The sequence below is a fragment of the Oncorhynchus tshawytscha genome, linkage group LG26 (assembly GCF_018296145.1).
Source record: "Oncorhynchus tshawytscha isolate Ot180627B linkage group LG26, Otsh_v2.0, whole genome shotgun sequence".
Classification (NCBI taxonomy): Eukaryota; Metazoa; Chordata; class Actinopteri; order Salmoniformes; family Salmonidae; genus Oncorhynchus; species Oncorhynchus tshawytscha.
In genome coordinates this window covers 6,302,606-6,327,315 of record NC_056454.1, presented here as the reverse complement: position 1 = coordinate 6,327,315, position 24,710 = coordinate 6,302,606, and the positions used below count along the sequence as shown (strand labels likewise).

Below are 24,710 nucleotides of genomic sequence, written 5' to 3'. Positions count from 1 at the left end.
AACGATGTACGCTGAGAGTCAGGAAGCAAGTTCAGGGCGTGAATACATGTCATAAATAAATAAACAAAACAAGAAACACAAACAGAGCACCAACATGAAACCGCAACAATGACGTATCCCCATTTCCCTTTACTTTCTTACCTTGGTACAACACAACTGATTAGCTCAAACCCATTAAGGAAATAAATTCAACAAATGAACAAGGCATGCCTGTTAATGGAAATACATGAAGCTGGTTGAGAGAATGCCAAGGGTGTTCAAAGATGTCATCAAGGCAAAGGGTGGCTACTTTCAAGAATCTAAAATCTTAAATATTTATTGATTTGTTTCACTATTTGTTTTACTACATGATTCCAGATGCATTATTTCATAGATTTGATGTCTTCACTATTGTTCTACAATGTAGAAAATTGTCAAAATAAAGAAAAACCCTTGAATAAGTAGGTGTGTCCAAACTTTTGGCTGGTACTGTATATATATATATAATGTATTGTCATATATAATTCATTTTTAAAGGCTAGGGTTGGATCTAGGAAAAAACCTCAGAAGATAAAAGGGTTATTGGTAGAACCCTTCATATAGGGTTTTAGGCAGAACCTAGGTAGAACCATACAGGGGGTTATTTGAAGAACCCTACGTAGAGGGTTCTAGATGGAACAATCTGCAAAGGGTTCTACCCAGCACCAAAAACGGTTGTCCTATGCAGAAGAATTGAAGAACCCTTTATCATTTTAAAAGGCTAATTGATCATTAGAAAACCCTTTTGCAATTATGTTATCACGGCTGAAAACTGTTGTTCTGAATAAAGAAGCAATAAAACTGGCCTTCTTTAGACTAGTTGAGTATCTGAAGCATCAGCATTTTAGGTTTGATTACATGCTCAAAATGGCCAGAAACAAATAACTTTCTTCTGAAACTCGTCAGTCTATTTTTCTTCTGAGAATGAAGGATATTCCATGTGAGAAATTGCCAAGAAACTGCTTTTTAACAAAAGGTAGGCCTATGGCATACACATAACCTCTCAGACTGCCTCAATTTGAGTCCTGGTGTTAACTTCCCTGACACAGAGGTAGGCTATTTAATGAGTATGTGGTCGGTGGAGGAATTGGCAGAAAGATCTATGGATAGCAGCCTAGCCTAATTTCCTCTGTCAAACAGGTAGATTTATCTCTTACTTCTTAAAAATTAAATAGGACGAAGTAGGCTCCAACACAAAGCCCTCTTGTTGTTTGTAAAGTGTAATTAAAGTGAAGACTGTTGAAATGAATTAGGCCTTCTCAAATATATCTACTTTCAGCACAATGAGCTGTCCATTTCCGATTTCTTTTGGCACGGCTGCCACTTCAAGTTTCAGAAACGTAGCAAGCTATCAAAGTTGATCTCTGGTCCTCTTTCTCATCTTTGCGCTCTCCCTCTCAAACTGAACAGAACAAAGGGTGTTCCGTGTGCATGATAGTACATTTTGTAAAAGACTCTGGGAAAGAAGTACATTTTCTTAGAAATATAACTTTTTCTTGGTGCTTCTCCAAGCATGCACTTCCTATAGCCTAGGATATATTTGATTGAGGCAACACTAAATAGCCTATAGGCACACTTGATACTGCACGCCAAGTGGAGAATCAGAGGTGAGGTGCGGCATCGGGCACACATCAATATATAACCTAATAAGCAACGAATTCTAAAACACTGAGAAATATTGAAATGTCACAAATTCCAAATTCCATAACCCTCCCCTGGACTAATATATATATATAACCCTCCCCCTGACTGAAATTGAAAAAGCCTGACCCTCCCTCATATTCCTCCATGTTCCCATTCTGTACATTTCGAACCATCCCTTATCATATTCTATTTTCCATACTTTTCTAACCAGAGGGAAGGGAGATTGTGAAATTGATCCTATATTGCTGGCACTTAAAAGTGAAAACATCCTATATTGCTGGCACTTAAAAGTGAAAACAAAGATCGGTTTTAATTAGCACTTTTAGGTCTGTGTTCAGAGGCCATCCTTAACTCATTATTAAATCTAGAATCGGCTTCCTATTTCGCAACAAAGCATCCTTCACTCACGCTGCCAAACATACCCTCGTAAAACTGACTATCCTACCGATCCTTGACTTTGACGATGTCATTTAGAAAATAGCCTCCAACACTCTACTCAGCAAATTGGATGTAGTCTATCACAGTGCCATCCGTTTTGTCACCAAAGCCCCATATAATACCCACCACTGTGACCTGGATGCTCTCGTTGGCTGGCCCTCGCTTCATATTCGTCGCCAAACCCACTGGCTCCAAGTCATCTATAAGTCTTTGCTAGGTAAAGCCCTGCCTTATCTCAGCTCACTGGTCACCATAGCAGCACCCACCCGTAGCATGCGCTCCAGCAGGTATATTTCACTGGTCACCCCTAAAGCCCACCCCTCCTTCCAGTTCTCTGCTGCCAATGACTGGAACGAATTGCAAAAATCACTGAAACTGGAGTCTTATATCTCCCTCAATAACTTTTAAGCATCAGCTGTCAGAGCAGCTTACCGATCAATGCACCTGTACATAGCCGCCTCTGTAAAAAGCCCACCCAACTACCTCATCCCCATAATGTTATTTTATTTTTTTGCACCCCTGTTTCTGTACTTGCACATTCATATTCTGCACAATTATTTCGCCACTATGGCCTATTTCTTGCCTTACCTCCCTAATCTTACTACATTTGCACACACTTTATATAGACTTTTCTATTGTGTTATTGACTGTACGTTTGTTTATCCCATGTGTAACTCTGTGTTGTTTGTGTTGCACTGCTTTGCTCTTGGTCAGGTCGCAGTTGTAAATGAGAACTTGTTCTCAACTGGCCTTCCTGGTGAAAGGTGAATAAAGGTGAAATACATTGAAAAAAAATATTTACAAAAAGTTGAAAAGAGACTGGTCATGGGGATAATGGATAGTATTTCATTGTACTTTTAACTAGGTGTATTGTGTACATCAGCAGTGACAAACCCTCTTGGAGGCTTACTGGTTGTGCAGGTTTTTGTTCCAGCCCTGTTTTATCAAAACTGACTCAGCTTGTCAGGGTCCTGCGGAGCAGCTGATTATTCGAATCAGGGGTGTTAGATAAGGGCTGGAGAAAAACACTGCACATCTAGTAACTCTCCAGGAATTGTGTTGTCATGCTATACATTCTACATTTCATGTATATTCACTCACCCCATTGGATACAACCTTGGTGATGCACTGCACTGGTCACCATGCATTAGCAATGGCTATGGAGAAGTTGGCTGCATAATGTACCACAATATGTCAAATTACTATCCTGATAATAGCCCACAACTTTTCCATCACTCAAAGCGTGTTTTCAAAACCTGTGCATTGATAATATGTTGTCATGCTACACAGCGTGGGTTCTGGATAGGATCTGTAAAGGGACCAAAGCCAAAGTCCTCAGATCACATTTTTTGCTCTCATGCCCTCATCCTCCCCACATAAAGAATGCTATAATATACTATGGAAATACTAAACAAATACAGAATACTAAAGTCTGCAAAAGCACTACAGTATGTATTGTAGCATTAACCATAGTATACTGTAGTATTTACAGTTAACTATAGTATAAATGCTATATTTACTGAAGTGTTTTTGTGGATATTACTGTAATATTTACTTTAGTGTTTTTATTTTATTATCTTGGACATAGAAGTGGAAGCTTTCGCCTTCAGGAAACCCGCTTGACAAATACTAAAAGGCGAAATGTTCAATAACCTGTAGGCAGGTAGACAGGGGTTTGACTGGATAGTTCAGAGCTTTTGCTTCTTTCTATAACCTGTAGGTAACAAATGGTCTATACTAGGGGAATGGTCAGGTTATATGCAAATTGAATACTAATATTTACTTTAGTTAAAAAAGTACTGTTTTGTGGACTGTAGTGTTTATTTGGATAACACTTTAGTATTCTACAGTATACTACAACATTCTATAGAATTCTATAGTAAGTACTGTAGTACACTACAGTAAACTGCAGCAAATTTTCATGAGTCTCTGTCTCCCTGTTTCCCTGTGGTGGCTGTTCAAATCAAATAACTCTGGAATTATTATGGATGAAATGTAAGTCTCCGGCAAACACTGAAGGGTATGGGTGTGTGTGTGCATGCATATGTGCGTGTATCTCTCTGTGTGTGTTTTTGGTTTTACTATCTTTTTGGGGACCACAAGGATAATAAAACAATACACATTTGGACAAATAGGGACATTTAGCCGGTCCCCACAAGGAAATATGCAATTTTAGGCTTAGGGGTGAGGTTTAGGGTTACAATTAGGGTTATGAGTTACAGTTAAGGGATAAGTTTAGGGTTTAGGGAAAATGTTATTTTGAATTGGAAACAATTGTTTGTTCTCCACAAGGAAAGTGTGTGTGTGTGTGTGTGTGTGTGTGTGTGTGTGTGTGTGTGTGTGTGTGTGTGTGTGTGGTGGGGGCATCTGTATGTGTGAGCTCAGTCTGTGGGACAGAAAAAGGATCTGCTGTATTATGAAGGGGGTCACCTCTGGGCCATCGCTGGCTTTTATAATTTTTTCCCTGTGTATGAAATAATGAAATAGGGCTGATGTGGAACCGAGCCCGCCCGGGAAGTGAAGGATATGGAGGGATGAAGATAGAGGGATGAGGGGATTTAACCTGTCTCTATAATGGCGGGATTAGGTGGGTTTAGCTGAGAATAGGGAGAGACAGGTGGGCTAGCATACCGGTTGAGATGAATTTTAGCAAACAGGGTGACGTGTGGATGGATGGTTAGGTGTGTGTGTGTGTGTGTGTGTGTGTGTGTGTGTGTGTGTAAGGCGCATGTATCTGCGAATTCTACTAGATTAAAAGTCAAAATGAGTGACATCCGGACATTTAAAGTATACTAGGTTTTTTCAATTTCACATACTGTACTATAAAATGTTATTTTTCTTCATACTCAAATGGCCTACTATTTAGGACGCAAGTATACAGTTGAAGTCGGAAGTTTACATACATTAAATTGACTGTGCCTTTAAACAGCTTGGAAAATTCCAGAAAATTATGTCATGGCTTTAGAAGCTTCTGATTTTTAAAAATTTTTCTTTATTTAACTAGGCAAGTCAGTTAAGAACAAATTCTTATTTTCAATGACGGCCTAGGAACAGTGGGTTAACTGCCTGTTCAGGGGCAGAACGACAGATTTGTACCTTGTCAGCTCAGGGGTTTGAACTCACAACCTTCCAGTTACTTGTCCAACACTCTAACCACTAGGCTACCCTGATAGGCTAATTGACATATTTTTGAGTCAATTGGAGGTGTACCTGTGGATGTATTTCAAGGCCTACCTTCAAAATTAGTGCATCTTTGCTTGATATCATGGCAGAATCAAAAGAAATCAGTCAAGACCTCAGAAAAATAATTGTTGACCTCCACAAGTCTGGTTCATCCATGGGAGCAATTTCCCAATGCCTGAAGTTACCACGTTTGTCTGTACAAACAATAGTATGCAAGTATAAACACCACACAGCCGTCATACCGCTCAGGATGGAGACGCGTTCTGTCTCCTAGTGATGAATGTACTTTCGTGTGAAAAGTGAAAATCAATTCCAGAACAACAGCAAAGGACCTTGTGATGATGCTGGAGGAAACCGGTACAGAGTATCTACAGTGGGGAAAACAAGTATTTGATACACTGCCGATTTTGCAGGGTTTCCTACCTACAAAGCATGTAGTCTGTCATTTTTATCGAAGGTACACTTCAACTGTGAGAGACGGAATCTAAAACAAAAATCCAGAAAATCACATTGTATGATTTTTAAGCAATTAATTAATTGCATGACATAAATATTTGATCACCTACCAACCAGTAAGAATTCCGGCTCTCAAAGACCTGTTAGTTTTTCTTTAAGAAGCCCTCCTGTTCTCCACTCATTACCTGTATTAACTGCACCTGTTTGAACTCGTTACCTGTATAAAATACACCTGTCCACACACTCAATCAAACAGACTCCAACCTCTCCACAATGGCCAAGACCAGAGAGCTGTGTAAGGACATCAGGGATAAAATTGTAGACCTGCACAAGGCTGGGATGGGCTACAGGACAATTGGCAAGCAGATTGGTGAGAAGGCAACGCCTGTTGGCGCAATTATTAGAAAATGGAAGAAGTTCAAGATGACGGTCAATAACCCTCGGTCTGGGGCTCCATGCAAGATCTCACCTCGTGGGGCATCAATGATCATGAGGAAGGTGAGGGATCAGCCCAGAACTACACGGCAGGACCTGGTCAATGACCTGAAGAGAGCTGGGACCACAGTCTCAAAGGAAACCATTAGTAACACACTTCGCCGTCATGGATTAAAATCCTGCAGCGCACGCAAGGTCCCCCTGCTCAAGCCAGCGCATGTCCATGCCCGTCTGAAGTTTTCCAATGACCATCTGGATGATCCAGAGGAGGAATGGGAGAAGGTCATGTGGTCTGATGAGACAAAAATAGAGCTTTTTGGTCTAAACTCCACTCACCGTGTTTGGAGGAAGAAGATGGATGAATACAACACCAAGAACACCATCCCAACCGTGAAGCATGGAGGTGGAAACATTCTTTGGGGATGCTTTTCTGCAAAGGGGACAGGACAACTGCACCGTATTGAGGGGAGGATGGATGGGGCAACTTATCGCGAGATCTTGGCCAACAACCTCCTTTTCTCAGTAAGAGCGTTGAAGATGGGTCGTGGCTGGGTCTTCCAGCATGACAACGACCCGAAACACACAGCCAGGGCAACTAAGGAGTGGCTCCGTAAGAAGCATCTCAAGGTCCTGGAGTGGCCTAGCCAGTCTCCAGACCTGAACCCAGTCGAAAATCTTTGGAGGGAGCTGAAAGTCCATATTGCCCAGTGACAGCCCTGAAACCTGAAGGATCTGGAGAAGGAGGAGTGGGCCAAAATCCCTGCTGCAGTGTGTGCAAACCTGGTCAAGAACTACAGGAAACGTATGATCTCTGTAATTGCAAACAAAGGGTCCTATACCAAATATTAAGTTCTGCTTTTCTGATGTATCAAATACTTATTACATGCAATAAAATGCAAATTAATTACTTAAAAATCATACAATGTGATTTTCTGGATTTTTGTTTTAGATTCCGTCTCTCACAGTTGAAGTGTACCTATGATACAAATTACAGACCTCTACATGAGTAGGAAAACCTGCAAAATTGGCAGTGTATCAAATACTTGTTCTCCCCACTGTATATCCACAGTAAAACGAGTCCTACATCGACATAACCTGAAAGGTCGCTCAGCAAGGAAGAAGCCACTGCTCCAAAACTGCCATAAAAAATAGCCAGACTACGGTTTGCAACTGTACATGGGGACAAAGATGGTACTTTTTGGGGAAATGTCCTCTGGTCTGATGAAGCAAAAAATAGAACTGTTTGGCCAAAATGACCATAGTTATGTTTGGAGAAAAAAGGGGAAGGCTTGCAAGCTGAAGAACAGCATCCCAATCGTGAAGCACGGGAGTGGTAGCATCATGTTGTGGTGGTGCTTTGCTGCAGGAGGGACTGGTGCACTTCACAAAATAGATGGCATCATGAGGCAGGAAAATTATGTGGATATATTGAAGCCACATCTCAAGACATCAGTCAGGAAGTTAACGCTTTTGTCGCAAACGGGTCTTCCAAATGGACAATGACCCCAAGCATACTTCCAAAGTTGTGGCAAATTGGCTTAAGGACAACAAAGTCAAGGTATTGGAGTGGCCATCACAAAGCCCTGACCTCAATCCTATAGAAAATTTGTAGGCAGAACTGAAAAAGCGTGTGCGAGCAAGGAGGCCTACAAACCTGACTCAGTTACACCAGCTCTGTCAGCAGGAATGGGCTAGAATTTACCCAACTTATTGTGGGAAGCTTGTGGAAGGCTACCTGAAAAGTTTGACCCAAGTTGAACAATGTAAAGGCAATGCTACCAAATACTAATTAAGTGTATGTAAACTTCTGATCCACTGGGAATGTGATGAAAGAAAGAAAAGCTGAAATAAATCATTCTCTCTACTATTATTCTGACATTTCACATTCTTAAAATAAAGTGGTGATCCCAACTGACCTAAGACAGGGAATTTTTACTGTTAAGTGTCCGGAATTGTGAAAAACTGAGTCTAAATGTATTTGGCTAAGGTGTATGTAAACTTCCGACTTCAACTGTAGGTATTTGGACTTGCTATTGCTTCTCAGAATTCAACTTATAGGTTGCACGTTGCATCATAATACTGTTTTGAAGATTCTCTTGAAGACTGGTGCCCGACTGAAAATTCTACTCAATGCATTCTCAATTGGCGCTAATAGAGATGTTTTTCAAGTGCATCATAGTGGCTTAGAAGTACGATGTCATTTCTAAAGGAGGCACATAATTAGTAGGAAAACCTTTTGTCATCACTGTGATGTCGCCTGATCAGGGATGGGCAAATGGCGGATTTAGAATGATGATAACAATGGCGTGACGCAACTGAGTGATTGAGGTTCAACCCATGAATTGGTATTTCTTCTCTGAGACTCGCTTCTCAGAACGCCCTACTGACGTTCTGGGAATGCAGAGGTAACTGGAAATTGTTTGCTGGAATGATTCATACTCTTATAAAATGTTATGTTAAACATGTTTTAATTATATTATTTTTTTATGTAGCATGTTGTCTGTTAAGTTACCTATTTAGCTTTTTCCTTCTGATAGGCTGATCTCTGGTTCAGCATTTAATAACAAAAACAGAGACTGATCGATTCGAATTGAAAAGAAGTAATTCAATCAGCACGAATCCCAATCCTTTCATCATCAAGCGGACAACTTCAAAGGACCGTATCGGGACTATTTAGTGATATGCTTGCTAGCAATATGGCTAAAAAGTATGGCCAACAGTAATAGCCAGGCTTAAGACCCTGCCCTTTAACAGGACTTGAATGGTAATGTAACCTTATGTACTCTTGATAAGACCATCTCCTGCAATACCAATATGTAAACCCAATTCCAACTTCATCCGGCCGAACAAAGCAACACATTTAACCACTCCCCTAATGAAACATCTTTGTTGCAATAATAAACCGAATAAATTAAATGTGTTAATTTCCATGTGTTTGTTCCAGCCTAATAGCCTATGTAACCATGGTGACTGGGCTAATGGGCGATTTCTGGTTTAATACAATGTAATGAGCCTATGTGCTCTCGATTGATGACCCTAAAAGTACCCGCTCCCATTTATTTCTACAGGTCCGTGTTTAGTCCCATTATAGAGCCAACACTCTCTGATCTCTCTGATCTTCCACTTCCTCCCACTTCTGTCACCATGGAGCAAGGTTAGCTCATTGGAAACACAGGCTGTGTCTGAAATGGCATCCTATTCGCTGTATGGGGCTCTTGTCAAAATTAATGCACTATATAGGGAATAGTGTTCCATCTGGGGCTCATTCGGTGTCTCGGGATGATGCAGCTATTTATGCAGCAATCTTGTAAGAGTTGATTCTTCCTAATAAGTACCTATGACCACCTGTGTTGATGTCAGTAAGGAGAGAAATAAACAAGTAAATAAATAAATAAATGACAGATGAATATAAGAAAAATGGAATGGAATGGAACTGGGTGAAAGAAAAAATGCCTATCACACTGTAGTTACTCTGATTTAAGGCAATATAGTGTGGCCAATTACAAACAGCCATCAGATAACATGTTCAATATCACAATTCATTTTGAACAAGTGTCTGTAGGCAAAACAATAGTAGTGTTACGAGTGTTGTAAGCAACAAACTATCTTTTTCTATTTACTGTTCTATTTAGGTTCATACAAGTGACTCATCATACTCTACACTCAGCTTCTTCCCCTAACTTCTTCTGCTTATCAATAGTAGGTAGTGTAAATTGCTCACCGCACCCACCCATTCCCTGGAAACGCCATGCGTCTCTGTGTTCCATATGTAAACATCTGAAGGCTGTTTATTTACCGGTTTAGCCGCTATCTCTGGAGAAACTAGCGCATCCCTGGAGGTACGAAGGGGAGAACTCCACCGTGATATGTTGAGGGCTGGTTGTTATTTGAAAGGGTAGGAAGTAGGAAGAGTGGGAGTAGTGCTTAGGGAATACCCATGTTGTGAGTTGTTTGTTTATATCTGAAAATAGCGTGTGATGGGACGGGTGGAGAGGGGACGGGGGGGGGACTGGGGGCTTTACAGGAGCTAAGAAAGTTGGCGACGATGAAAAGTGTTTATTTGCATTGCAAAGTGAGGATTAAAGTAGGAGTGAAAGGGAGACTACTTTGGGGTATCGGTTCGAGCAGAGTGGTGTTTGGGATAATGAGGAATTCCTGGTTCCTGACATTCATGCCAATAAAGCTTTTTTTATTTGAACGGACTCAGTTCCAGTGGACTCTGTTCCAGTGCAGAGATTCAAATAACGTTTTGGGGAGCTGATGCTTTGTATTTGAATAGAAGGTCATTTGGACACTCTTAATTCAATGTGTTATGGAAACTTATACTAAACAAAATTAAAATCGCAGCATGAAAAAATGTCAAAGATTCTACTGAGTTGCAGTACAAGGAAATTAGTCAATTGAAATAATCTCATTAGGCCCTAATCTATGGATTTCACATGATTGGGCAAGGGTGCAGCCAGGCCCAGACAACCAGAATGAGAATTTCCCCCACAAAAGTGCTGTATGAAATGCTCATCAGCCCCCCTCCCCCACGATTGGGTCACGTGCAGTTGCTCTCCGAATTTCTGATTACTTGGGTGCTGCCAGCTGTGGGCAGTATTAAAATAAACCCAACCCACGGTACCCTTCATTCCTTGACATACCATTTTTTTCCTTTCATCTTGCAAATCTCAGTTTTGGTACGAGACTTACCTTATGACCAAAATGAACCTATTTACACTTCGTAGTCAAACTTAACTCATATTGATGCCACATAGGCCATTTTCAAAATGAGACATTTCTTTTAGGGGCAGTTGTTCTTTAAATATGGATTGATGAAGGAGCTAAGGGAACTCTCAATGGGTCATTTTTCACAAGTTTAGCATCAGCTCATTGTGGGCCTCACTTTGGGGACATGAATATGTACCTTAGGTGAATATCATTCTCTCCATTATGGAATAAAGATTCAGATTCAGAAAATGTTAATGTCCTCGGAGAGGCAATTCATTTTGCAGCAGTCATAAAACATATCACATATATAAAAATGAAAAAAAAAATAGAAATGGATATTTACAAGCAAATAGGCAGGGTAAGGGCAGTTGCATAGGGTAAGTGCTAAGTGTAATTAGTCCAACATTGTATTAAGTTGCAGACTTGTATTCAGAATAAAACAGTACTTGGCCCTTGTCGTGGCAATTCTAATCAAAGGGGAGAGGGACTGCAAATTATTTTAAATAACACTTTATTATAAGATTTGCAAAAATGGAGAATCAACTATCCACTCAACAGTGCATAGTTGAAAAGCTCAGCGAACAGTGTCGGTTCTCAGCTTTTATAGAGAAGCACATCCTTTTTTAATACGTGGCAGTCAGCAGATAGTGTGTAAAATGCAATTAGTTGTCTGTGCAGATTTAAGATAGCACGAGGTTGATAGCCAGAGGGCTCAACCGTCTAACTGCATTCACAACAACAAATACTGTAATTGGCTCCTTTCTCAAGTTTCGATACATGTGACTTTCTGTAGATAGTAAACTCACGGGATGTCACATGCTGCGGTCGCCGCACCCAAACGGACCTTAGCTATACACCCAGTCTTATGACTAAGTCCCACAAAGACAAGTTTGTATAAGGTTACAAAAACATGAGCATATAACAAGAGACTATTATTTAAGCAGTAAAACATGGGATAGCATGACTAAATATGGATTTTTCCATGACATTTCCTCCCTTTTGAGACTACGTCTCAACCTAATAGACAATTACTTACAGGCATTTTCATTAAACAATCATTAACTTGAGGGAAAAGGAAATACTTTCTTACACTTGGTATATTACAATTGTAAATGACCCACATTGTCATTGAGTTTCAACCCTTCACATAGTACAATTCATTCTCAGAAGGGGGAAAGGAAGATATTAATTTAAACATCAGTACATACGTTATCACCACACACGGGAATCGCTTTGTTGAGACTGTCCATATTGCCACAGGGTCACCATGTTGGTAGGCCCTTAACCCTACCTTGGGAGCACCATTCACATAACCCCCACCCTGAGCATGGCATATGGACATGCTGCACCATTAACTCAATGTTTTATACCTTGGTGTTATGGATGTAATCAGACATAGGAAATAAATCAGGTAAATAGGGTTATGAGGCATCTCCTTCTGGGGTCAGTAATGGCATGACAAGAATAGTCTCAATGGATATGCTGCACAATTTCTTTAAGTTATAATAAGCATTATTGTAAAAAATATAACTAAGCCATAAATCAACCAATAAAATATTCTATATCCTATAACACCAAACAATGACTGAAACCATCCAAATGGATTCCAATTGTTGTCTGGTTGGTGTTCATTTGCGAGATCACCACTGAGCTGGTTGTCCACCCCCTGTTTCCCGGCACTCATCCTTCTGGTGTGTCTTCATGTTCTTCTTTAGTGTTTCAGTTCGTTCATCCAATGGCACATGTTCAAAGTGGGTGGCCCTTGGTAATGGCTCTCACCTGTGCCGCTATTGTCCTTTACAGTCCATTTTGTCTTGTCCATTTCCCTACCAGTCCACCAGCAGCATGACAGAAGTTGACAGGATCTCTCTCCATGCTCACTCCATGTGGACTCATGTCGCACTCCTGAGAGAAAAGGCATGAGAGAAAAGGCAGTTGATAGCTTCGACTGGATGCTGTGTACATGTTGCTGGCTCGGACTCAGGTGTCACAGTAGAAATGGGGAAGGACAAGATTGTAGTGAATGCCATTTCTTCAGCCAGTTAGGGTGGTTGAGGTTCACACTGTTCTTGGACAAATTATCTCTGTCATGCATCTAGACACCATCTGTGGTCAACTTCGCCATAACCTCGAAAGAGGTGAGACCAAAACAAGAGTTTAAGGCATTTTTGATTGAGAAAACTATTTATCTTATGACAAATTATTACCTTCCCAATTTTCTTAGTATAACATTCCTAAAACAAATGAACAACAACATACTTGTTGAAACCATTTTGCAAATTTTCTTGTACACCCTTGTCATACTGACGACCTCCCTTAGAGAGAAATCCCGACCGTACAGCAGACCCATCCCGACCGTATAGCAGACATTTGTATCAAAACAAGACAAAACAAACCACACAACACAACAGCAGCAATACACTTCTTAATATAAACTAGAGGTGGGAAAAACTTTTCTTCCTTTCATAGGCAAACATAATTATGCATATTTAACTAATTAAGCATATTTACCAAAGGCCCCAGAGGACCAGTAATTAAAAACACTGCCTGTTAAATCAAAAATAACCAAATTAGAATAACAAATCAAATTAGAATGACAACTCTTAATAACTCCAAATAATTGTATCCCATAAAATAGACTAGAGCCAGGTGTCCCATATTCAGAGCAGCACTCTCTCCTTGTGTTCCGAATCCCACATAGGACTATTGCTGAATTATAAACTTCTTCCTAATTATTAGAGTTTACATAGATTTAATTCTCACCCAATGTCTTCAGTCTTTCTAGTGAGGGTGATCAGGCCTCACCTGTGAAGTCAGAACAGAGGGCATAGGTCAGTCAGCCCTATTAAGTATTTTCTTTCCCTTTTCTTTCCCTGTTTTTCCAAAACCATTTAAAATATTTCCATCATTCTGCTTTCCTGGTTTACAACAAATCAAACACGGCATTATCACCACTTGTTCATAACATAATAATAACATATAATAATAACATAACATAATATTCATAACAGTTGAGTTGTGTGTGCGTGCTGGTGTGTGTTAAAACTTAGGGCAAAAACAAAGAATCCAATGGCCAGGCCTTACTTATTTGGTAGCTCCCTTTACGTCCGGATCTGATACCTTTTATACTTTTATAAAACTGCAGAATTTCACCAACTGTTCTCCCAATGCAACATTTCAAAGAGAGAGATAGGGACACCCATCCTCTCCTAAAAGAGAAAATAAATAAACATTTAGTTCGTTTTCACTTTGCTAAATCTTAAACCAATTCACTTACCAATTAATCTACATCTCTGTTTCCTGCCCTCTCAATCACCATCACCCAGTACATTTTTTTTTTTTCACTACCATGCTCCCAATATTCGAGCCGAATTGGTGGAATGCTTATGCACTTCTTTTAGTGCCTCTATGGTTTTGCTATAGTTTACCTCTTCCTGACCGTTGCCAGAGTGTTTAGATTTACTCACTCACCGCTCTAATATATGCCAATTTAACTATTTCTGAAGGTAGTGATACCCACTTCCCTGGAGAATAGTTATGGTATTTGTGCCTTTTAATTGGTAATGGAACCTGATACCTTGTATTAGAACCAATACCGAAGATCTGCCAATTTACTACTGGAGAATATGGGAGACCTAATACCAGTTTCACACTTCAAATATCACTGTTGTTGACAACACATTAATTAATCAAAATTAGTGTCCATCATCTGTCTGTATGTTAGGAATTTTATGAATAATGACTAAACAATATCTACATTTTAAATCTAAATATAACTAATCGAAACAGGGGGTAATTACATTTAAATAAATACCATTCCAGCCAGGTTGGAGGATATTAGGAGTGAGGGTTTTTAAGTAAGCAGAAAAGGTCTTTAAACTATGGTTGAACTGACGAAACTTAGCTCTGGGGTGTTTTAGATAAGGCATTGAGTGCATTCCTAGGTTTTCCGTTAACTAGAACTGTCAGCTAAATGGTGATCAATAATGGTGAGGTGTCAAGAGTAGCTTAATGGTTAGAGCATTGGACTAGTAACCGGAAGGTTGCAAGTTCAAACCCCTGAGCTGACAAGGTACAAATCTGTGGTTCTGCCCCTGAACAGGCAGTTAACCCACTGTTCGTAGGCTGTCATTGAAAATAAGAATTTGTTCTTAACTGACTTGCCTAATAAAATAAATTCAGTTATATAGTGTGTGCGCTAGTGAGACGGAATGAACTTTTAAACTTGCTTTGTCTCGGTCGGGAGGAGGAGATTCATTCACCAATGGCGTCATATTTTGTATATAAACTGTTGTTCGTGGTTAAGTGGCAGCTCGCTCCGAGAAAAAATACTATTACCCATTATTGATAAGACTGGTCTCTGTCTATTTTATGCAAATAAGAATCTTACAAATTCTCATAAAATAGACTAAGTGAATTCAATTAATGAAAACATATTGGAAATAATGAAATTACAGTAACACAGTAATATGTTTTATATGTCTTGTCAATGGTGAGAAATTTGCGGTGCAGTGTAAGCCAGTCTGTGACACAAAACTGTTTTTCTGTTTCCAACAACTCAACAGCAGTTGAGAAGATATCCTGTAAGTCCCATGCATAGTACCAATCACATGTAATCCCAAATTTACAGAGAAGATCTCTTCCTGAAAGCAGAAAATGAATTGACGTTTCCTGCGTGTGTTATCAATTTTAACAGGTAGGGGCATCGTGAGCAACTCTTTCATAGTCACTCCACATTGCTAACTTATTCATTTGGCATGGGAGGTTTGGACATGGATGTGAATTTATGATAGACATTGCAGCGCCAGTATCTACTAGAAAATCTTTTGACTCACCGTTGCCAAAGAGACAAACCATCGGCTCCTCGCATTGATTTTGTCACGTTCTGACCTTTATTTCCTTTGTTTTGTCTTTATTTAGTATGGTCAGGGCGTGAGTTGGGGTAGGCAGTCTGTGTGTTTTTCTATGTTGGGGTTTTGAGTTCAGCCTAGTATGGTTCTCAATCAGAAGCAGGTGTCGTTCGTTGTCCCTGATTGAGAATCATACTTACGTAGCCTGGGTTTCACTTTTGAGTTGTGGGTGTTTGTTTCCGTGTGAGTGTTTGTTGCCACACGGTACTGTTTCGGTTTTGGTCATGTTCACGTTTATTGTTTTGTATTTCATAGTGTTCAGTTTATGTCTTAAAATAAACGTTATGAACACTTACCGCCCTGCGCATTGGTCCTCCGATCCTTTTCGCTACTCCTCCTCAGAAGAGGGGGAAGAATGTCGTTAACTTTACGAATAATTGTATTTTTTCTAACCTGCATGAATATTTTCTTATTTCTTCAGGATTTTATCCTGGAACACTGTCATCAGGACTCTGCCCTGGTATCTCTTAACATAGCTAATGCATTGCATCTTATGATCATAACCCATGGTATATTAGTATCTCTATAGTACCTCACAATCTTATTCTGGAATTACTTTCATCAGGACTCTGTCCTGGTATCTATAACACGTGTGACCTGTTCCTAGAACAGGACTTTCTACAAGTTAACTTTCACCAATTGGAGGTTGTGTTTAAGAAAATCAATGTCACCCTTAATTTATCTTATCTGTCCGGAATACGTATGGTTAGCAGATGTTATTGCGAGTGTAGCAAAATGCTTGTGCTTCTATAGCCGACAGTGCAGCAATATCTATCATGTAATGTAACAATTCCTAAACAGCTACCTAATGCACACAAATCTAAGTAAAGGAATGGCATAAGAATATATACATATAAATGTATGGATGAGCAATCACAGAAGTGGCATAGGCAAGATGCAATAGATGGTATAAAATACAGTATATATATATATGAGATGAGTGATGCAAGATATGTAAACTTTATTAAAGTGGCATTATTAAAGTGACTAGTGATTCATTTTTTTGTGGCCAACGATTTCAAGTCTGTATGTTGGCAGCAGCCTCTGTGTTAGTGATGGCTGTTTAACAGTCTGATGGCCTTGAGATAGATGCTGTTTTTCAGTCTCTCGGTCCCAGCTTTGATGCATCTGTACTGACCTCGCCTTCTGGATGGTAGCGGGGTGAAGAGGCAGTGGCTCGGGTGGTTGTTCTCCTTGATGATCTTTTTGGCCTTCCTGGGACATTGTGTGCTTGATGTGTCCTGGAGGGCAGGTAGTTTGCCCCCGGTGATCCGTTGTGCAGACCGCACCACCCTCTGGAGAGCCTTACGGTTGTGGGCAGTGCCTCCTGAGGTTGAAGAGGTGCTATTGATCCTTCTTCATCACACTCTCTGTGCGGGTGGACCATTTCAGTTTGTCCGTGATGTGTACGCCAAGGAACTTAAAACTTTCCAACTTCTCCACTGCTGTCCCGTCAATGTGGATAGGGGTGCTCCCTCTGCTGTTTCCTGAAGTCCACGATCATCTCATTTGTTTTGTTGACATTGAGTGAGAGTTGGTTTTGCTGACACCACACTCCGAGCCTGGAATTCTTACATAGGTATTCCTCTTGTCCAGGTGGAATAGAGCAGGGTGCAGTGGCGATTTTATAGTCTGTGGACCTATTGGGGCAGTAAGCAAATCAAAGTGTGTCTAGGGTGACAGGAGTAGCTTTGGGACAAGTATCTGAATGTCCTTGAGTGGCCCAGTCAGATCCCAGACTTGAACCCGATCGAACATCTCAGGAGAGACCTGAAAATAGCTGTGTAGCGACGCTCCCAATCCAACCTGATATAGCTTGAGAGGATCTGCAGAGAAGAATGGGAGAAACTCCCCAATTACAGGTGTGCCAAGCTTGTAGCTTTATACCAAAGAAGACTCGAGGCTGTAATCGCTGCCAAAGGTGCTTCAACAAAGTACTTAGTAAAGGATCTGAATACTTATGTAAATGTGATATTTCAGTATTTTATTTTTAATACATTTGCAAAAATGTCTAAAAACCTGTTTTTTCTTTGTCATTATGGGTATTGTGTGTAGATTGATGATCATTTAAAAAATATATCTATATATTTTAGATTAAGGCTGTAATGTAACAAACTGTGGAAAAAGTCAAGGGGTCTGAATACATTCCGAATGCACTGTATGTGTTGAACTTTCAGACAATTTATTACATGTAAGATTGTGTTCATTTTAGGAGACACTTATCTACCGCTTGTCTGGGCTGCATTAGGGAAGTATAGAGAGCCACAAAGCAAAACGGTGGAGTGTGAAACGACTGTTTAGGTTTGCCTTCAGTCTGGGTCACTCCATTTCTTTGTCTCTATCAGTGTCTCTGTTTGTGCTGATCATACTCTCACTCAATGTACCTGTCTGTCTCTTCCTCTCTTTATTTCAGTGTTTGTGTGCTTCCCTCCCTCTCTTCATCGCTCTCTCTCCTTCCCCCTCCCCCACTCCCTCTTTAGTGCCCTAGCTCCGTATCGGGCCCTGTCCTACTGTACCTCTCTCCTCTGCATAGGGGATTAGCGATTAGCAGTTAGTGCTCTCTGCCCCCTGTGAGCCCCATTCAGTTAGCTACAGTGCTACAGTGCTGACCGAGACCCTTCTCTAAAGACCAACAGTGTGGGGAGACAGAGATTGGACAATGATAGGATTAGTCAGGGAGTCAGTGGGGTACTGGCTGGCACCAGCTGGGGTGTTATAGCCTGGCCCGGGGGTGGGTGTGGGCTGGAAGATTGCCTTTTCTGCCTTGGTTGCAGAAACAAGGAGGGGCAACAAGAAGATAGGAGGGGCACTGCTGTGCTAAGTATCACGCAAGTAGGGAAGAAGGGTAGGGGAGATTGTGTGTGTCTTAGAGCGTGTCTGTCTTTAGTCTATTTGTTACAGTGTGTGTTTGACTCTGTTGATTATTTCTTACAGAATATACTGCAACTCCTCAATCTACAGTGCCAGTGTCTGTTCACTGCAGCATGGGAAGAAAATGGACAACTCAGGTTGATGCACTTTATATACAGTTGAAGTCGGAAGTTTACATACACTTAGGTTGGAGTCATTAAAACTCGTTTTTCAACCACTCCACAAATTTCTTGTTAACAAACTATAGTTTTGGCAAGTCAGTTAGGACATCTATTTGTGCATGACACAAGTCATTTTTCCAACAACTGTCTACAGACAGATTATTTCACATATAATTCACTATATCACAATTCCAGTGGGTCAGAAGTTTACATACACTAAGTTGACTGTGCCTTTAAACAGCTTGGAAAATTCCAGAAAATTATGTCATGGCTTTAGAAGCTTCTGATAGGCTAATTGACATAATTTGAGTCAATTGGAGGTGTACCTGTGGATGTATTACAAGGCCTACCTTCAAACTCGGTGCCTCTTTGCTTGACAACATAGGAAAATCAAAAGAAATCAGCCAAGACCTCAGAAAAATAATTGTAGACCTCCACAAGTCTGGTTCATCCTTTCCAAACGCCTGAAGGTACCACATTCATCTGTACAATCAATAGTACGCAAGTATAAACACCATGGGACCACGTAGCCGTCATTCCGCTCAGGAAGGAGACGCGTTCTGTCTCCTAGAGATGAATGTACCTTGGTGCGAAAAGTGCAAATCAATCCCAGAACACCCGCAAAAGACCTTGTGAAGATGCTGGAGGAAACAGGTACAAAAGTATCTATATCCACTGTAAAATGAGTCCTACATCGACATAACCTGAAAGACAGCTCAACAAGGAAGAAGCCACTGTTCCAAAACCGCCATAAAAAAAGCCAGACTATGGTTTGCAACTGCACATGGGGACAAAGATCGTATTTTTTGCAGAAATGTCCTCTGGTCTGATGAAGCAAAAAATAGAAATGTTTGGCCAAAATGACCACCGTTATGTTTGGAGGAAAAAGGGGGAGCCTTGCAAGCCGAAGAACACCATCCTAACCGTGAAGCACGGGGGTGGCAGCATCATGTTGTGGGGGTGCTTTGCTGCAGGAGGGACTGGTGCACTTCACAAAATAGATGGCATCATGAGGAAGTAAAATTACGTGGATATATTGAAGCAACATCTCAAGATCTCAAGTCAGGAAGTTAAAGCAATGTCGCAAATGGGTCTTCCAAATGGACAATGACCACAAACATACTTCCAAAGTTGTGGCAAAATGGTTTAAGGACAGCAAAGTTAAGGTATTGGAGTGGCCATCGCAAAGCCCTGACCCCATCCTTTAGAAAATTTGTGGGCAGAACTGTGAGCAAGGAGGTCTAGAAACCTGACTCATTTACTCCAGCTCTGTCAGCAGGAATGGGCCAGAATTCACCCAACTTATTGAGGGAAGCTTGTGGAAGGCTACCCAAAACGGTTGACCCAAGTTAAACAATTTAGGCAATGCTACTAAATACTAATTGATTGTATGTAAACTTCTGACCCACTGGGAATGTGATGAAAGAAATAAAAGCTGAAATAAACCATTCTCTCCACTATTATTCTGACATTTCACATTCTTAAAATAATGTGGTGATCCTAACTGACCTAAGACAGGGAATTTTTACTAGGATTCAATTTCAGGAATTGTGATAAACTGGTTTTAAATATTTGGCTAAGGTGTATGTAAACTTCCGACTTCAACTGTAGATGTGAGTGTAAAGATTTCACAGAAAGTGAAACTGTTAGTAATGATAGAGTTATTTTGATCGCCAATGACATTGTTGTGAATTGGAAACAGGCCGTTCATAATTTCAAAGCGTTATCATGTACCTCAATTAATTCAGTGCATTACAGCAGTAGGCTTAGGCTATCTCGACTCACAAAGCGCACCCCAAGTTGGCTATAGCATTGTCGAATCATACAAACTTTGTAACGGCAGTCAAACAAAAGTCAAATGACTGAAGTTGCTAAACTTGCTCGATAACTTCAAACGAATAACAGAATGTCTCCTAACATTGAGTTGACGACCATCAAGATGTCAGATCAGCTCATGAATAACAGAGAGATGAAGAGAGAAACTTGTTTAAATATCAAGATATCTTAACTGAGACCAACTCTGTTTAAAAAATATATATCTATATCTACTCTTATACCGTTTGTTGATCGCGCATTCTCTACCGAAGCTCTCATCTCGGCAGCAATACAATACAGCGCAGAGAAACGGACAAAATGTTATAGCACTGTGGCAATGCTACCTATGGATTACAGAATAAAGTTAGGAATTCTCATACTAGACAGGTTTTCAGTTTTCAGTTTATATAAGGCTATTTGTCCAGCCAGCATACAATTAAACAAATATACAGACAGAGATTCTGTAAAACAAAATCACATTGATTGATTATCAGACAAGTCGCCGGCTTTTGGTCAGGAGTAGGACAGGCTACTACTACGTGAGTGAAGTGTAAAATCCACTTGTATAACATGCTAGCAAAATGTTCTGATCAACTAATATTGTATATGAGCAAACTAGAATACAGATTATCTTTAGCACTCACCTCAATTTAGCTAACATTTCCCCAGCCTAATTGTTACCAAATATCCAACAAGAGATTCAGTGAAAACAGAAATCTGACATTTCTATCTAGACGACTCCCCTACTCGTTCCAAAACCGCGCTAAGGCGCTGTCACAATCAATACGGTGCTGAAATTATAATCTTGGTGACCACACGACTATTGCTTTAAATTAGTATAACGTTTGGATATGACTTTGGGAGTTTCAATATAAACAAGAATTTGATACATGCCTTCAATTCGTCGGACCTGGAACGAGTGTTCTGATGATAACTCTAAATTGCATTCGGGACTCGTGTGCAGTCTGGCAGTGTCAAATTGGGTGTGCTTTGAATTTAAGGTGACTTTTTGTGAAGTAAATACACTAGGCTAAAGGCTTCCATGCAATACCTGTTCCATGTAATACCTAATCTGCCGCTGCGCATGTTCTGTATTTTGTGGAATTGCATTAGTGCGACATTGGGAGAAAATGTTGTAATTTCCCGGATCTTGTCATTTTATTTTTTCGGGAAATGTGAAGAGTGGTCCGGGGACAGTCCCGGGATCCCTGTTACCGGTGTTAATCTCTAGTACTGTATTGGCGCCTGGCCATAACAGCGTTTTATCTCCGTATCTTCCATATCAGTGAGCAGATGGGCTGATGGGGAACTTAAACACTTCTGTTTCACACTCTGCAGCACATAGCACATTCAACAGAAAAATACAGCCAAGAATCTATTCCCATGGCACAGTGGGTTGGAGTGGTGCTGGCAACACCAGAGCTGTGGGTTTGATTCCATACTGTGTGTAAGGTGTTTTGACTAAGTTGTTTTGAATAGCATTTCTGGTGAATGACAGGGTATTTTGTAGTATCACAAAGGGTGCATTGAGGAGATAGGCTTACGCTGAATAATTAGTGTCCTATGCTGTCTTATCTGACTTCATATATTTAAATATTCATCCTCATGAAAGGACATTTCAGTCATTTGTGTGCTTTGGTACACCTGTTTTAACCCAACACCAGACTCAGACTTATATATCATCCTCATTGCTCTCATCTGAAACTCTCTCACATTATAACTCATGTTTATTGTCATACATCATTCTCAGACATCCTATGTTTTCAAACCTGTAGCTTTGTCTCTCTCTCCACGTATGCACACACACACACTCACACAAATGTCCTCTCCCTGCCAACCCTCTCTTTTACCGTACCTTCTCTCAACCCCCTCCCCTCTTTCCTTAGACAGAAATAAGTCTCCGTCTAGCCCCTCCTGCCCCTACAGCTCTTGTCCCTTGTGCAGACCTATTCTGGAGCATACCGTATGTAAAGCTGCTCCTCATAGCTCCTACTGGGAGTTTATTCTCCACTGAGAGTGCACTTGATGAGTGCTGCACTGAGTGCTCTGGAGGGAAATGGATGGAGAGAGAGAGAGGGAAGGGGTGATGGAAGGGGTGAGAGAGAGACAGAGAGAGAGAGAGAGAGGGCGAGAAAGAGAGAGAGAGAGACACAGACACCAGAGACAGAGAGAGGGAGAAAGAGAGAGGTGGAGATGGATGGAGAGAGAGTGAGAGAGAGAGAGAGAGAGAGAGAGAGGATGTGTGTGTGAGAGAGAGAGGGAGAGAGAGGCTATTTGTTCTTCCCTGTCTTACTGCTGTGTATCAAGCACAACATGGGGCTTAGAGAGCAAGTATGTTGCAGGTTGTAGAGGGGAATTAATTGAATTTACAATGAACATGCTGATGCAAGATGTGACGAGAACTATATGGATTATGTGTGTGCACGCACACTTCTGTGGGTGGGTGTGTGGGTGCGTGCTTGCGTGTGTGTGTGTTCAAAATACTATGCTTATGGGTATGTCGTATGTGCATGTGTGTGCATACATGCTTTTGTTTATACGTAAACATGTATCTACTTTGAATGTGTATGGTCATGTGTGTGTAGACGCATTATGTCATTGTCGAGGATGAGCGTGCTTGGCTGTGTGCGTACGTCCATGTGAACCAGTATGTATATGTTTTTGCCGGACATATTTTGCTCTCTGTCCATCTGCTTGCATACAGAGTGGAGAGCAGAATGCTCTTCTGCAGTTGACCTTGTGCCCAGTGGGCAAGAGAGAAGAGCAGTTGTACACAGTGGTACACAGAGAAGCCTTCCCAGACGTGGGATTCTTCCCAAATGGCACCCCTTTCACTATATAGTGCACTACTTTTTAACAGAGTTCTATGGGCCTTGTTCAAAAGTAGTGCATTATAAAGGGAAAAGGGTGCATTTGGGAAGCAGACCTGAGTACAGTAGAACCACTCTCTGCCACCACAGCAGTAGCAGCCAAACAGAGAGAGAGCAGGGTCTAATCCTCTCAAAGCTGTGAAAAATGAAGTTTCAAGCTTTAATTCCTCCAATAATTCTAAACCCCCTTAATCCATTCAAAATGAATGACCCAGTTTGGGACCTTGTTTATCAAACTTGTTCCCAATGTACTGTTACCAGCTACCTGTCACGGACTCATGGTCATTTTGGGTTATTTTGGAGGGGAAAGGAAAGAAAGGGAATTGAGGGAATATACAGTGCATTCAGAAAGTTTTCAGATCTCTTGACTTTTTCCACATTTTGTTACTTTACAGCTTTATTCTAAAATTGATTAAATAATGCATTTTTCTCATTAATCTACACACAATACCCCATAATGACAACGAAAAAAAAGATTTTACATTATTTACATAACTATTCAGACACTTTGCTATGAGACTCGAAATTGAGCTCAGGTACACTCTATTTCCATTGATAATCATTGAGATGTTTCTACAACTTGATTGGAGTCTACCTATGATACATTAAATTGTTTGGACATGATTGGGAAAGGCACGCACCTGTCTATATAAGGTCCCACAGTTGACAGTACATGTCAGAGCAGAAACCAAGCCATTAGGTTGATGGAATTGTTCATAGAGCTCCGAGACAGGATTGTGTCTGAGCACAGATCTGGGGAATTGTACCAAAAATGTCTGCAGCATTGAAGTTCTCCAAGAACACAGTGGCCTCCATCATTCTTAAATGGAAGAAGTTTGGAACCACCAAGACTCTTCCTAGAGCTGGCAGGCCGACCAAACTGAGCAATCGGGGGAGACAAACAATCCCGGGAGGTGACCAACAATCCCATGTTCTAGAGTTTCAGTGAAAATGGGAGAATCTTCCAGAAGGACAACCATCTCTGCAGCACTCCACCAATCTGGCCTTTATGGTAGAGTGGCTAGACAGAAGCCACTCCTCAGTAAAAGGGGCTGTCATAAAGGCACCTAAAGGACTCTGACCATGAGAAACAAGATTCTCTGTCTGGTCTTGTGAAACCAACATTGAACTCTTTGACCTGAATGCCAAGCGTCACGTCTGGAGTAAACCTGGCACCATCCCTACGGTGAAGCATG

General features: G+C 40.8%; 1 protein-coding gene across 1 annotated transcript in view; it reads left to right on the top strand.

Moving 5' to 3' along the window:
* LOC112225094 (tomoregulin-2) overlaps positions 1-24,710 on the top strand; it is a 142,382-nt gene that overhangs the window by 81,191 nt on the left and 36,481 nt on the right. The gene's annotated exons all lie outside the window — the stretch shown is intronic.